Raw genomic sequence first — 12914 nt, forward strand, 5'->3', positions numbered from 1 at the left:
CACAGAAAAGGGGGGGGGGGCTGTCTGTGTGTGTGCCCCCCCCCCCCCCCCCACACACACACACACACACACACACACACACAGAGAGAGAATGGCAGGGGGAACTCTGTCAGAGAGAGACAAAACCACATTCAAACCAAAATATCTGACTTCCTGTTGGTCGGAGCTTATGACTGTAAAAGAGAAAGTTGTCCGGATCGATAAGCATAATATACAGACCGAGTTTTGGGACTGTAGGTAAAAATACCCCCCCCACTTTAGTCAAAAGTATCTTGAAAGTAACACACTTCCTGCTGCCAGTTGGTGGCGCTATAACTTTGACTCACATTAGTTACATCCATGTGATCGCTCTCTTACAACAAACACGCTACTGAAGTTTCATCAAGATCAATTAATGTATGAAGATGTTATAACACATCGTGTTTCTTTTTTCTCGCCATAATTTCGTTTTCTCGCCACAGCCAAACTGTTCGAGATATCAAAAATCCGTCAGCAATTTAGTATCCTCAATGTCTTGACGTCATGCTGACCGAGTTTGGTTGCGATTGGATGAATTTTCTAGAAAGAGTGTTTCAAATTCCAGGGGCATGCATTTTCATACCACCCACAATAGCCGACTTCCTGTTGGACTGGCGTAAAACTTAGAGCACGAAAGTTGTTCGGCCCGATGAGATCTAAATGTGTACCGAGTTTCATATTATTACATGCAAGCGTGTTTGATATACGGACAAGTGTTTGAATCCCATTCCAGGGGGCGCTGTCGAGCCCCCCTGCCACGCCCGGGTACCAGCTTCAGCCCGGCCGCGGGTTCTAACCTGTGTGCAAAAGTTCAAGAGTTTTCGAGCACGTTAAGGGCCCCAAAAGTGCCCGAGATTTTGCACACAGCAGAGAAAGGGTTAAACTAAACTAGCCCCCCTCCTCACACACACACATACACAGATCCCCCCTCCCCTCCCCACCCCACACAGACAGACACACACACACAGAATAGCAGAGACAGAGAGAGACACAATTCACATTCAAACCACAATATCTGACTTTCTGTTGGTCGGAGCTAATGACTGTAAATTAGAAAGTTGTTCGGCTTGATAATATCAATATACACGCTGAGTTTTGTAACTGTAGGTAAAACTATAACTAAGTTATAACACACTTTATGCATCCTTTTTTAATCATAAATTCGTTTCCTCGCCACGGCCAAACCGTTCGAGATATCAAAAATCCGTCCGCAATTTAGCATCCTCCATGTCTTGACTTCATGCACACCGAGTTTCGTGGTCATCGGATGAATTCTCTGGGAGAAGTGTTTCAAATGCCAGAACATGCGTTTCCATACAGCCCATAATAGCCGACTTCCTGTTGGACTGGCGTAAAACTTAGAGCACGAAAGTTGTTCGGCCCGATGAGATCTACATGTGTACCGAGTTTCATATTATTACATGCAAGCGTGTTTGATATATGGACATGTTTTTGAATCCCATTCCAGGGGGCGCTGCCGAGCCCCCCTGCCACGCCCGGGTCCCAGCTTCAGCGCGGCCCTAATGGCCGCAGGTTCTGACATTTGTGCAAAGTTTCAAGAGTTTTTGAGCACGTTAAGGCCCCCAAAAGTGCCCAAAAGGTAGTAAAATAATAATAATAAAGAAGAAGAATAATAATAATAATAATAATAAATAATAATCCGAAGGAAAACAATAGGGCCTTCGCCTTTTCAAGGCTTGGGCCCTAATAATAATAATAATAAAATATAGCTGCAAGCAGCGATTACGGGCCCAAGCCGGTGGCACCGCCACCCTGGTGCCTTTAGTTACACTAAAGGCACCGGGCTGGCGCTGCCACCGGCTTGGGCCCTCCATCGCTGCTTGCAGCTATATTTATTTATATATATATATATATATATATATATATATATAAAAAGCCGCCACCCCATTGCCTTTCGGGTTCCTGTTCACGACGGGCAATAACGTAACCCCGCTTTGACTGTCGAGAAGAAGTCTGCTTTAGAGCTTGTATCAGTGTGAGTCTTTCTGCTCCCCTCCAAACACACACAGAAAAGGGGGGGGGGGGGGCTGTCTGTGTGTGTGCCCTCTCTCCCTCCCCTCCCCCCCACTCCACACACACACACACACACACAGAGAGAGAATGGCAGGGGGAACTCTGTCAGAGAGAGACAAAACCACATTCAAACCAAAATATCTGACTTCCTGTTGGTCGGAGCTAATGACTGTAAATGAGAAAGTTGTCCGGATCGATAAGCACAATATACAGGCCGAGTTTTGTGACTGTAGGTAAAAATAACCCACCCACTTTAGTCAAAAGTATCTTGAAAGTAACACACTTCCTGCTGCCAGTTGGTGGCGCTATAACTTTGACTCACAATAGTCACATCCATGTGATCGCCCTCTTACAACAAACACACTGCTGAAGTTTCATCAAGATCAATTAATGTATGAAGACGTTATAACACATTGTGTTTTTCTTTTCTCGCCATAACTTCGTTTCCTCGCCACGGCTAAACCGTTCGAGATATCAAAAATCCGTCCGCAATTTAGCGTCCTCAATGTCTTGACTTCATGCTGACCGAGTTTGGTGGCGATAGGATAATTTTTCTTGGAGGAGTATATCAAATTCCAGGGGCATGCATTTTCATACAGCCCATGATAGCCGACTTCCTGTTGGACTGGCGTAAAACTTAGAGCACGAAAGTTGTTCGGCCCGATTAAATCTATATGTGTACCGAGTTTCATATTATTACATGCAAACGTGTTTGATATATGGACCAAGTTTTTCGGACCACGTTCAAGGGGGCGCTGTTGAGCTCCCCTGCCACGCCCGGGTACCAGCTTCAGCCCAGCCCTGATGGCCGCAGGTTCTGACCTGTGTGCAAAGTTTCAAGAGTTTTCGAGCACGTTAAGGGCCCCAAAAGTGCCCGAGAAGTCCCACACAGCAGAGAAAGGGTTAAAATAAAGCCCCCCTCCTCTCTCACACACACAGACACTGAGAGAGACTGGCAAAATTCCCATCAAATCACATTCAAACCAAAATATCTGACTTCCTGTTGGTCGGAGCTAATGACTGTAAATTAGAAAGTTGTCCGGCTCGGGGAGATAAATATAAATACCGATTTTTGTTACTGTAGGTAAAACTAATACCCCATTTTTGACTAAAGGTGGCGCTACTGAGCCCCTCCACCGCGCCCGTTTCTGAAACTTCACACATGCCTAGTACCTAATAAATCTGATATGCATTTTGAGTTTCATGCAATTTGAAGCATGTTAAGAGCCTCAAATGCACCCAAAAAGAATATAAAAGTTTAAAGCGTTGCCATGGCAACAGTATTTAAGATATCAATAATTCTTTCACAGGTCTACATCTGCCGTGTGTTTACATTATACACATAAAGTTTGAAGCAAATCGGGTAAAAATAAGAGGGTGAATTCAAAGCATTTTGAAAGTGACACACTTCCTGCTGCCAGTTGGTGGCGCTATAACTTTGACTCACAATAGTCACATCCATGTGATCGGCTTCTTACAGCGAACACACTGCTGAAGTTTCATCAAGATCAATTAATGTATGAGGATGTTATAACACACTTCCTGTTTCCAATATTCGCCATAAATTCGTTTCCTCGCCACGGCCAAACCGTTCGAGATATCAAAAATCCCCTCGCAATTTATCATCCTCCATGTCTTGGCTTCATGCACACCGAGTTTCGTGGTCATCCGATGAATTCTCTAGGACAAGTGTTTCAAATGCCAGAACATGCGTTTCCATACAGCCCATAATAACCGACTTCCTGTTGGACTGGCGTAAAACTTAGAGCACGAAAGTTGTTCGGCCCGATGAGATCTATACGTGTACCGAGTTTCATATTATTACATGCAAGCGTGTTTGAGATATGGACATGTTTTTGAATCCCATTCCAGGGGGCGCTGGCGAGCCCCCCTGCCACGCCCGGGTCCCAGCTTCAGTCCGGCTCTAATGGCCGCAGGTTCTGACATTTGTGCAAAGTTTCAAGAGTTTTTGAGCACGTTAAGGCCCCCAAAAGTGCCCAAAAGGTAGTAATATAATAATAATAAAGAAGAAGAATAAATAATAATCCCATGGAAAACAATAGGGCCTTCGCCTTTTCAAGGCTTGGGCCCTAATAAATATATATATATATATAAATAAATATAGCTGCAAGCAGCGATTACGGGCCCAAGCCGGTGGCACCGCCACCCTGGTGCCTTTAGTTACACTAAAGGCACCGGGCTGGCGCTGCCACCGGCTTGGGCCCTCCATCGCTGCTTGCAGCTATATTTATTTATATATATATATATATATATATATATATATATATATAAAAAGCCGCCACCCCGTTGCCTTTCGGGTTCCTGTGCACGACGGGCAATAACGTAACCCCGCTTTGACTGTCGAGAAGAAGTGTGCTTTAGAGCTTGTATCAGTGTGAGTCTTTCTGCTCCCCTACAAACACACACAGAAAAGGGGGGGGGGCTGTCTGTGTGTGTGCCCTCCCTCCTCCTCCCCCCCCCCTCCCCCTCCTCCTCCAGTATCTCACTGGACTAACACACACACACACACACACAGAGAGAGAATGGCAGGGGGAACTCTGTCAGAGAGAGACAAAACCACATTCAAACCAAAATATCTGACTTCCTGTTGGTCGGAGCTAATGACTGTAAATGAGAAAGATGTCCGGATCGATAAGCACAATATACAGACCGAGTTTTGTGACTGTAGGTAAAAATAACCCCCCCACTTTAGTCAAAAGTATCTTGAAAGTAACACACTTCCTGCTGCCAGTTGGTGGCGCTATAACTTTGACTCACAATAGCCACATCCATGTGATCGCCCTCTTACAACAAACACACTGCTGAAGTTTCATCAAGATCAATAAATGTATGAAGACGTTATAACACATTGTGTTTTTCTTTTCTCGCCATAACTTTGTTTCCTCGCCACGGCCAAACCGTTCGAGATATCAAAAATCCGTCCGCAATTTAGCGTCCTCAATGTCTTTACTTCATGCTGACTGAGTTTGGTGGCGATAGGATAATTTTTCTTGGAGGAGTATATCAAATTCCAGGGGCATGCGTTTTCATACAACCCATAATAGCCGACTTCCTGTTGGACTGGCGTAAAACTTAGAGCACGAAAGTTGTTCGGCCCGATGATATCTAAATGTGTACCGAGTTTCATATTATTACATGCAAACGTGTTTGATATATGGACCAAGTTTTTCGGACCACGTTCAAGGGGGCGCTGTTGAGCTCCCCTGCCACGCCCGGGTACCAGCTTCAGTCCGGCTCTGATGGCCGCAGGTTCTGACCTGTGTGCAAAGTTTCAAGAGTTTTCGAGCACGTTAAGGGCCCCAAAAGTGCCCGAGAAGTCCCACACAGCAGAGAAAGGGTTAAAATAAAGCCCCCCTCCTCTCTCACACACACAGACACTGAGAGAGACTGGCAAAATTCCCATCAAATCACATTCAAACCAAAATATCTGACTTCCTGTTGGTCGGAGCTAATGACTGTAAATTAGAAAGTTGTCCGGCTCGGGGAGATAAATATAAATACCGATTTTTGTTACTGTAGGTAAAACTAATACCCCATTTTTGACTAAAGGTGGCGCTACTGAGCCCCTCCACCGCGCCCGTTTCTGAAACTTCACACATGCCTAGTACCTAATAAATCTGATATGCATGTTGAGTTTCATGCAATTTGAAGCATGTTAAGAGCCTCAAATGCACCCAAAAAGAATATTAAAGTTTGATGCGTTGCCATGGCAACAGTATTTAAGATATCAATAATCCTTTCACAGGTCTACATCTGCCGTGTGTTTACATTATACAGATGAAGTTTGAAGCAAATCGGGTAAAAATAAGAGGGTGATTTCAAAGCATTTTGAAAGTGACACACTTCCTGCTGCCAGTTGGTGGCGCTCTAACTTTGACTCACAATAGTCACATCCATGTGATCGGCCTCTTACAACAAACACACTGCTGAAGTTTCATCAAGATCAGTTAATGTATGAGGATGTTATAACACACTTCCTGTTTCCAATATTCGCCATAAATTCGTTTCCTCGCCACGGCCAAACCGTTCGAGATATCAAAAATCCCCTCGCAATTTAGCATCCTCCATGTCTTGACTTCATGCACACCGAGTTTCGTGGTCATCCGATGAATTCTCTAGGACAAGTGTTTCAAATGCCAGAACATGCGTTTCCATCCAGCCCATAATAACCGACTTCCTGTTGGACTGGCGTAAAACTTAGAGCACGAAAGTTGTTCGGCCCGATGAGATCTATATGTGTACCGAGTTTCATATTATTACATGCAAGCGTGTTTGAGATATGGACATGTTTTTGAATCCCATTCCAGGGGGCGCTGGCGAGCCCCCCTGCCACGCCCGGGTCCCAGCTTCAGTCGGGCCCTGATGGCCGCAGGTTCTGACATTTGTGCAAAGTTTCAAGAGTTTTTGAGCACGTTAAGGCCCCCAAAAGTGCCCAAAAGGTAGTAAAATAATAATAATAATAATAATAATAAAATATAGCTGCAAGCAGCGATTACGGGCCCAAGCCGGTGGCACCGCCACCCTGGTGCCTTTAGTTACACTAAAGGCACCGGGCTGGCGCTGCCACCGGCTTGGGCCCTCCATCGCTGCTTGCAGCTATATTTATTTATATTTATATATATATATATATATATATATATATATATATATATATATATATATAAAAAGCCGCCACCCCGTTGCCTTTCGGGTTCCTGTGCACGACGGGCAATAACGTAACCCCGCTTTGACTGTCGAGAAGAAGTCTGCTTTAGAGCTTGCATCAGTGTGAGTCTTTCTGCTCCCCTCCAAACACACACAGAAAAGGGGGGGCTGTCTGTGTGTGTGCCCTCCCTCCCTCCCTCCCTCCCCACACACACACACACACACACACACACAGAGAATGGCAGGGGGAACTCTGTCAGAGAGAGACAAAACCACATTCAAACCAAAATATCTGACTTCCTGTTGGTCGGAGCTTATGACTGTAAATGAGAAAGTTGTCCGGATCGATAAGCACAATATAGAGACCGAGTTTTGTGACTGTAGGTAAAAATAACCCACCCACTTTAGTCAAAAGTATCTTGAAAGTAACACACTTCCTGCTGCCAGTTGGTGGCGCTATAACTTTGACTCACAATAGTCACATCCATGTGATCGCCCTCTTACAACAAACACACTGCTGAAGTTTCATCAAGATCAATAAATGTATGAAGACGTTATAACACATTGTGTTTTTCTTTTCTCGCCATAACTTCGTTTCCTCGCCACGGCCAAACCGTTCGAGATATCAAAAATCCGTCCGCAATTTAGCGTCCTCAATGTCTTGACTTCATGCTGACCGAGTTTGGTGGCGATAGGATAATTTTTCTTGGAGGAGTATATCAAATTCCAGGGGCATGCATTTTCATACAGCCCATAATAGCCGACTTCCTGTTGGACTGGCGTAAAACTTAGAGCACGAAAGTTGTTCGGCCCGATTAAATCTATATGTGTACCGAGTTTCATATTATTACATGCAAACGTGTTTGATATATGGACCAAGTTTTTCGGACCACGTTCAAGGGGGCGCTGTTGAGCTCCCCTGCCACGCCCGGGTACCAGCTTCAGGCCGGCCCTGATGGCCGCAGGTTCTGACCTGTGTGCAAAGTTTCAAGAGTTTTCGAGCACGTTAAGGGCCCCAAAAGTGCCCGAGAAGTCCCACACAGCAGAGAAAGGGTTAAAATAAAGCCCCCCTCCTCTCTCACACACACAGACACTGAGGGCCCTATTTTGACGATCTGAAACGCAAGTGTCAAAGTGCAAAGCGCAAGTAACTTTGTGGGCGGATCCCGGCGCTGTTGCTATTTTCCCAGCGCGATAAATGACTCTTGCGCCCGACGCAAATCTAAAAAGGGTTGGTCTGAAGTAGCTTCATTATTCATAGGTGTGGTTTGGGCGTAACATGAAATAAACCAATCAGAGCGTCCTCTCACATTCCCTTTAAGAGCCGGCGCGCTTGTTCCGTGGCGGATCGCTATTAACGGCGGATTTGCCGGCGCACGCCAGGAGCAGTTCACAGCCGAGGAAACCGACGTTCTCGTCAGGGCCGTAAAACACAGAGAAGTGACATTGGGGATGATGGGAGAAACCCACCCAAATTAGCTTCGGTTAAACAGGCGTATAATTTGGGTAGTAAATGTGTAGCCTAATCTAGATTTTTTTTTTTTTTTTTATATCTAGATAGATCTTTTTCACATCTTCACGGACACAACAATGATTTCCCTCGTGTGTTAATATTTTTCCTTGTAATAATGTATGATTTGCAAAAATGAAAACTGCTGCATCTGTTTATATTAGAGAATCAAAGTGGATGCGCGTTAACATTATGGCCATGCACGCGCCCTTAAAATACCATATCACTAACGCGCAACGCGCCACTGTCTTTAGACTGTTTTTTTCCTGGTCAATGGCGCAATTGCTTTCTAAAACTGGAAAATAGCACCATGGAAATTTTGCGCCGGAACACGCCTCCTCTTTGCGCTGAACCACCCCCGCGAGCGCAAGTTCATTTCCTAATTTACCGACGTGCGTCTGTGGAGGGAAAAGTCCACTGTGCGCGGGTGCAAAATAGGAATGATACATGCGTCGGTGTTCAAAGTCAATTGCGCTGGGTGCAAGATAGGGCCCTGAGAGAGACTGGCAAAATTCCCATCAAATCACATTCAAACCAAAATATCTGACTTCCTGTTGGTCGGAGCTAATGACTGTAAATTAGAAAGTTGTCCGGCTCGGGGAGATAAATATAAATACCGATTTTTGTTACTGTAGGTAAAACTAATACCCCATTTTTGACTAAAGGTGGCGCTACTGAGCCCCTTACCACATCCGTTTCTGAAACTTCACACATGCCTAGTACCTAATAAATCTGATATGCATGTTGAGTTTCATGCAATTTGAAGCATGTTAAGAGCCTCAAATGCACCCAAAAAGAATATAAAAGTTTAAAGCGTTGCCATGGCAACAGTATTTAAGATATCAATAATCCTTTCACAGGTCTACATCTGCCGTGTGTTTACATTATACACATAAAGTTTGAAGCAAATCGGGTAAAAATAAGAGGGTGATTTTAAAGCATTTTGAAAGTGACACACTTCCTGCTGCCAGTTGGTGGCGCTATAAATTTGACTCACAATAGTCACATCCATGTGATCGGCCTCTTACAGCGAACACACTGCTGAAGTTTCATCCAGATCAATTAATGTATGAGGATGTTATAACACACTTCCTGTTTCCAATATTCGCCATAAATTCGTTTCCTCGCCACGGCCAAACCGTTCGAGATATCAAAAATCCCCTGGCAATTTTTCATCCTCCATGTCTTGACTTCATGCACACCGAGTTTCGTGGTGATTGGTTGAATTTTCTAGGAGGAGTATTTTAAATTCCATTGCATGTGTTTTTTAAACTACGCCAAATAGCCGACTTCCTGTTTGGCTGGGGTAAAAAGTCAGAGCATGAAGGATATATGAACCGATGAGATCTATAAGTGTACCGAGTTTCATATTATTACACGCAAGCGTGTTTGATTTATGGACCAAGTTTTCGGACCGCGTTCCAGGGGGCGCTGTCAAGCCCCCCTGCCACGCCCGGGTACCAGCTTCAGTCCGGCTCTAATGGCCGCAGGTTCTGACATTTGTGCAAAGTTTCAAGAGTTTTTGAGCATGTTAAGGCCCCCAAAAGTGCCCAAAAGGTAGTAATATAATAATAAATATAGCTGCAAGCAGCGATTACGGGCCCAAGCCGGTGGCACCGCCACCCTGGTGCCTTTAGTTACACTAAAGGCACCGGGCTGGCGCTGCCACCGGCTTGGGCCCTCCATCGCTGCTTGCAGCTATATTTATTTATATATATATATATATATATATATATATATATATATATATATATATATATATATATATAAAGCCGCCACCCCGTTGCCTTTCGGGTTCCTGTGCACGACGGGCAATAACGTAACACCGCTTTGACTGTCGAGAAGAAGTCTGCTTTAGAGCTTGTATCAGTGAGTCTTTCTGTTCCCCTCCAAACACACACAGAAAAGGGGGGGGGGGGCTGTCTGTGTGTGTGCCCTCCCTCCCTCCCCCCCCACACACACACACATACACACACACACACACACACACACACACACACACACACACACACACACACACACACACACACACACACACACACACACACACACACAGAGAATGGCAGGGGGAACTCTGTCAGAGAGAGACAAAACCACATTCAAACCAAAATATCTGACTTCCTGTTGGTCGGAGCTTATGACTGTAAAAGAGAAAGTTGTCCGGATCGATAAGCATAATATACAGACCGAGTTTTGTGACTGTAGGTAAAAATACCCCCCCCCACTTTAGTCAAACGTATCTTGAAAGTAACACACTTCCTGCTGCCAGTTGGTGGCGCTATAACTTTGACTCACAATAGTCACATCCATGTGATAGCCCTCTTACAACAAACACACTGCTGAAGTTTCATCAAGATCAATAAATGTATGAAGACGTTATAACACATTGTGTTTTTCTTTTCTCGCCATAACTTAGTTTCCTCGCCACGGCCAAACCGTTCGAGATATCAAAAATCCGTCCGCAATTTAGCGTCCTCAATGTCTTGACTTCATGCTGACCAAGTTTGGTGAAGATCAAATTAAATTTCTTGGAGGAGTATATAAAATTCCAGGGGCGTGCGTTTTCATACAACCCATAATAGCCGACTTCCTGTTGGGCTGGCGTAAAACTTAGAGCACGAAAGTTGTTCGGCCCGATGAGATCTATATGTGTACCGAGTTTCATACTAATTCATGCAATATTCAGTTTGATATATGGACCAAGTTTTCGGACCCCGTTAAAGGGGGCGCTGTTGAGCCCCCCTGCCACGCCCGGGTACCAGCTTCAGCCCGGCCCTGATGGCCACAGGTTCTGACCTGTGTGCAAAGTTTCAAGAGTTTTCGAGCACGTTAAGGGCCCCAAAAGTGCCCGAGAAGTCCCACACAGCAGAGAAAGGGTTAAAATAAAGCTCCCCCTCCTCTCTCACACACACAGACACTGAGAGAGACTAGCAAAATTCCCATCAAATCACATTCAAACCAAAATATCTGACTTCCTGTTGGTCGGAGCTAATGACTGTCAATTAGAAAGTTGTCCGGCTCGGGGAGATAAATATAAATACCGATTTTTGTTACTGTAGGTAAAACTAATACCCCATTTTTGACTAAAGGTGGCGCTACTGAGCCCCTTACCACGCCCGTTGCTGAAACTTTGCACAAGTGTACTAGGCAATAAATGTAAAGTGTCTGTCGAGTTTCATGCAATTTCAAGCATGTTAAGAGTCTCAAAAACTTTAAAAAAGAATATTAAAGTTTGCTGCGTTGCCATGGTAACAGTATTTAAGATATCAATAATCCTTTCACAGGTCTACATCTGCCGTGTGTTTACATTATACACATAAAGTTTGAAGCAAATCGGATAAAAATAAGAGGGTGATTTTAAAGCATTTTGAAAGTGACACACTTCCTGCTGCCAGTTGGTGGCGCTATAACTTTGACTCACAATAGTCACATCCATGTGATTGGCCTCTTACAGCGAACACACTGCTGAAGTTTCATCCAGATCAATTAATGTATGAGGATGTTATAACACACTACCTGTTTCCAATATTCGCCATAAATTCGTTTCCTCGCCACGGCCAAACCGTTCGAGATATCAAAAATCCCCTGGCAATTTTTCATCCTCCATGTCTTGACTTCATGCACACCGAGTTTCGTGGTGATTGGTTGAATTTTCTAGGAGGAGTATTTTAAATTCCATTGCATGTGTTTTTTAAACTACGCCAAATAGCCGACTTCCTGTTGGGCTGGGGTAAAAAGTCAGAGCACGAAGGATATATGAACCGATGAGATCTATAAGTGTACCGAGTTTCATATTATTACACGCAAGCGTGTTTGATTTATGGACCAAGTTTTCGGACCGCGTTCCAGGGGGCGCTGTCGAGCCCCCCTGCCACGCCCGGGTACCAACTTCAGTCCGGCTCTAATGGCCGCAGGTTCTGACATTTGTGCAAAGTTTCAAGAGTTTTTGAGCACGTTAAGAGACCCAAAAGTGCCCGAATAGTCGTAAGAAAAATAATAATAATAATAATAATAATAATAATAATAATAATAATAATAATAATAATAATCCGAAGGAAAACAATAGGGCCTTCGCCTTTTCAAGGCTTGGGCCCTAATAATAATAATAGTTAAGAAGAATAATCCTTTGGAAAACAATAGGGCCTTCGCCTTTTCAAGGCTTGGGCCCTAATAATAATCCGAAGAAAAACAATAGGGCCTTCGCCTTTTCAAGGCTTGGGCCCTAATAATCCGAAGGAAAACAATAGGGCCTTCGCCTTTTCAAGGCTTGGGCCCTAAAAATTACACCGTGTAGCTTTAACTACATTTTGAGACTTAAGTAAAATAAGTAAGATTAAATTAAGAGAATTATAAAAAAATAAAAAAATAAATCGTGCTAACTCCAAATATGTACTTTAACATATATTTCATCGACGCTCAAAAAGTCAGCAGATATTAACCAGAACAGTTACAAAACATGAAATAAAATTTACTGCCTTAAATAAATGTGCTGTACTAATACAATTTCCTAATGTCATTATGCACAATTATTCAAATTAATAATCTTCATCAAAATATAATTCCCTCCACCTTTTTTATTATTTAAATTACATTTAATTAAAAAACAAAATATATATATTTATGCTATCTTATAATACCTCCTTATTTTATTGCCCACTGAATATTAAATTTCACTCATTTATATGTA

General features: G+C 43.8%; 1 protein-coding gene across 4 annotated transcripts in view; it reads right to left on the reverse strand.

Moving 5' to 3' along the window:
- Positions 1-12914, reverse strand: part of dnaaf5 (dynein axonemal assembly factor 5) — a 39380-nt gene that overhangs the window by 10053 nt on the left and 16413 nt on the right. The window lies entirely within an intron of this gene.

This window comes from Phoxinus phoxinus, assembly GCF_949152265.1.
Source record: "Phoxinus phoxinus genome assembly, chromosome: 1".
Taxonomy (NCBI): domain Eukaryota; kingdom Metazoa; phylum Chordata; class Actinopteri; order Cypriniformes; family Leuciscidae; genus Phoxinus; species Phoxinus phoxinus.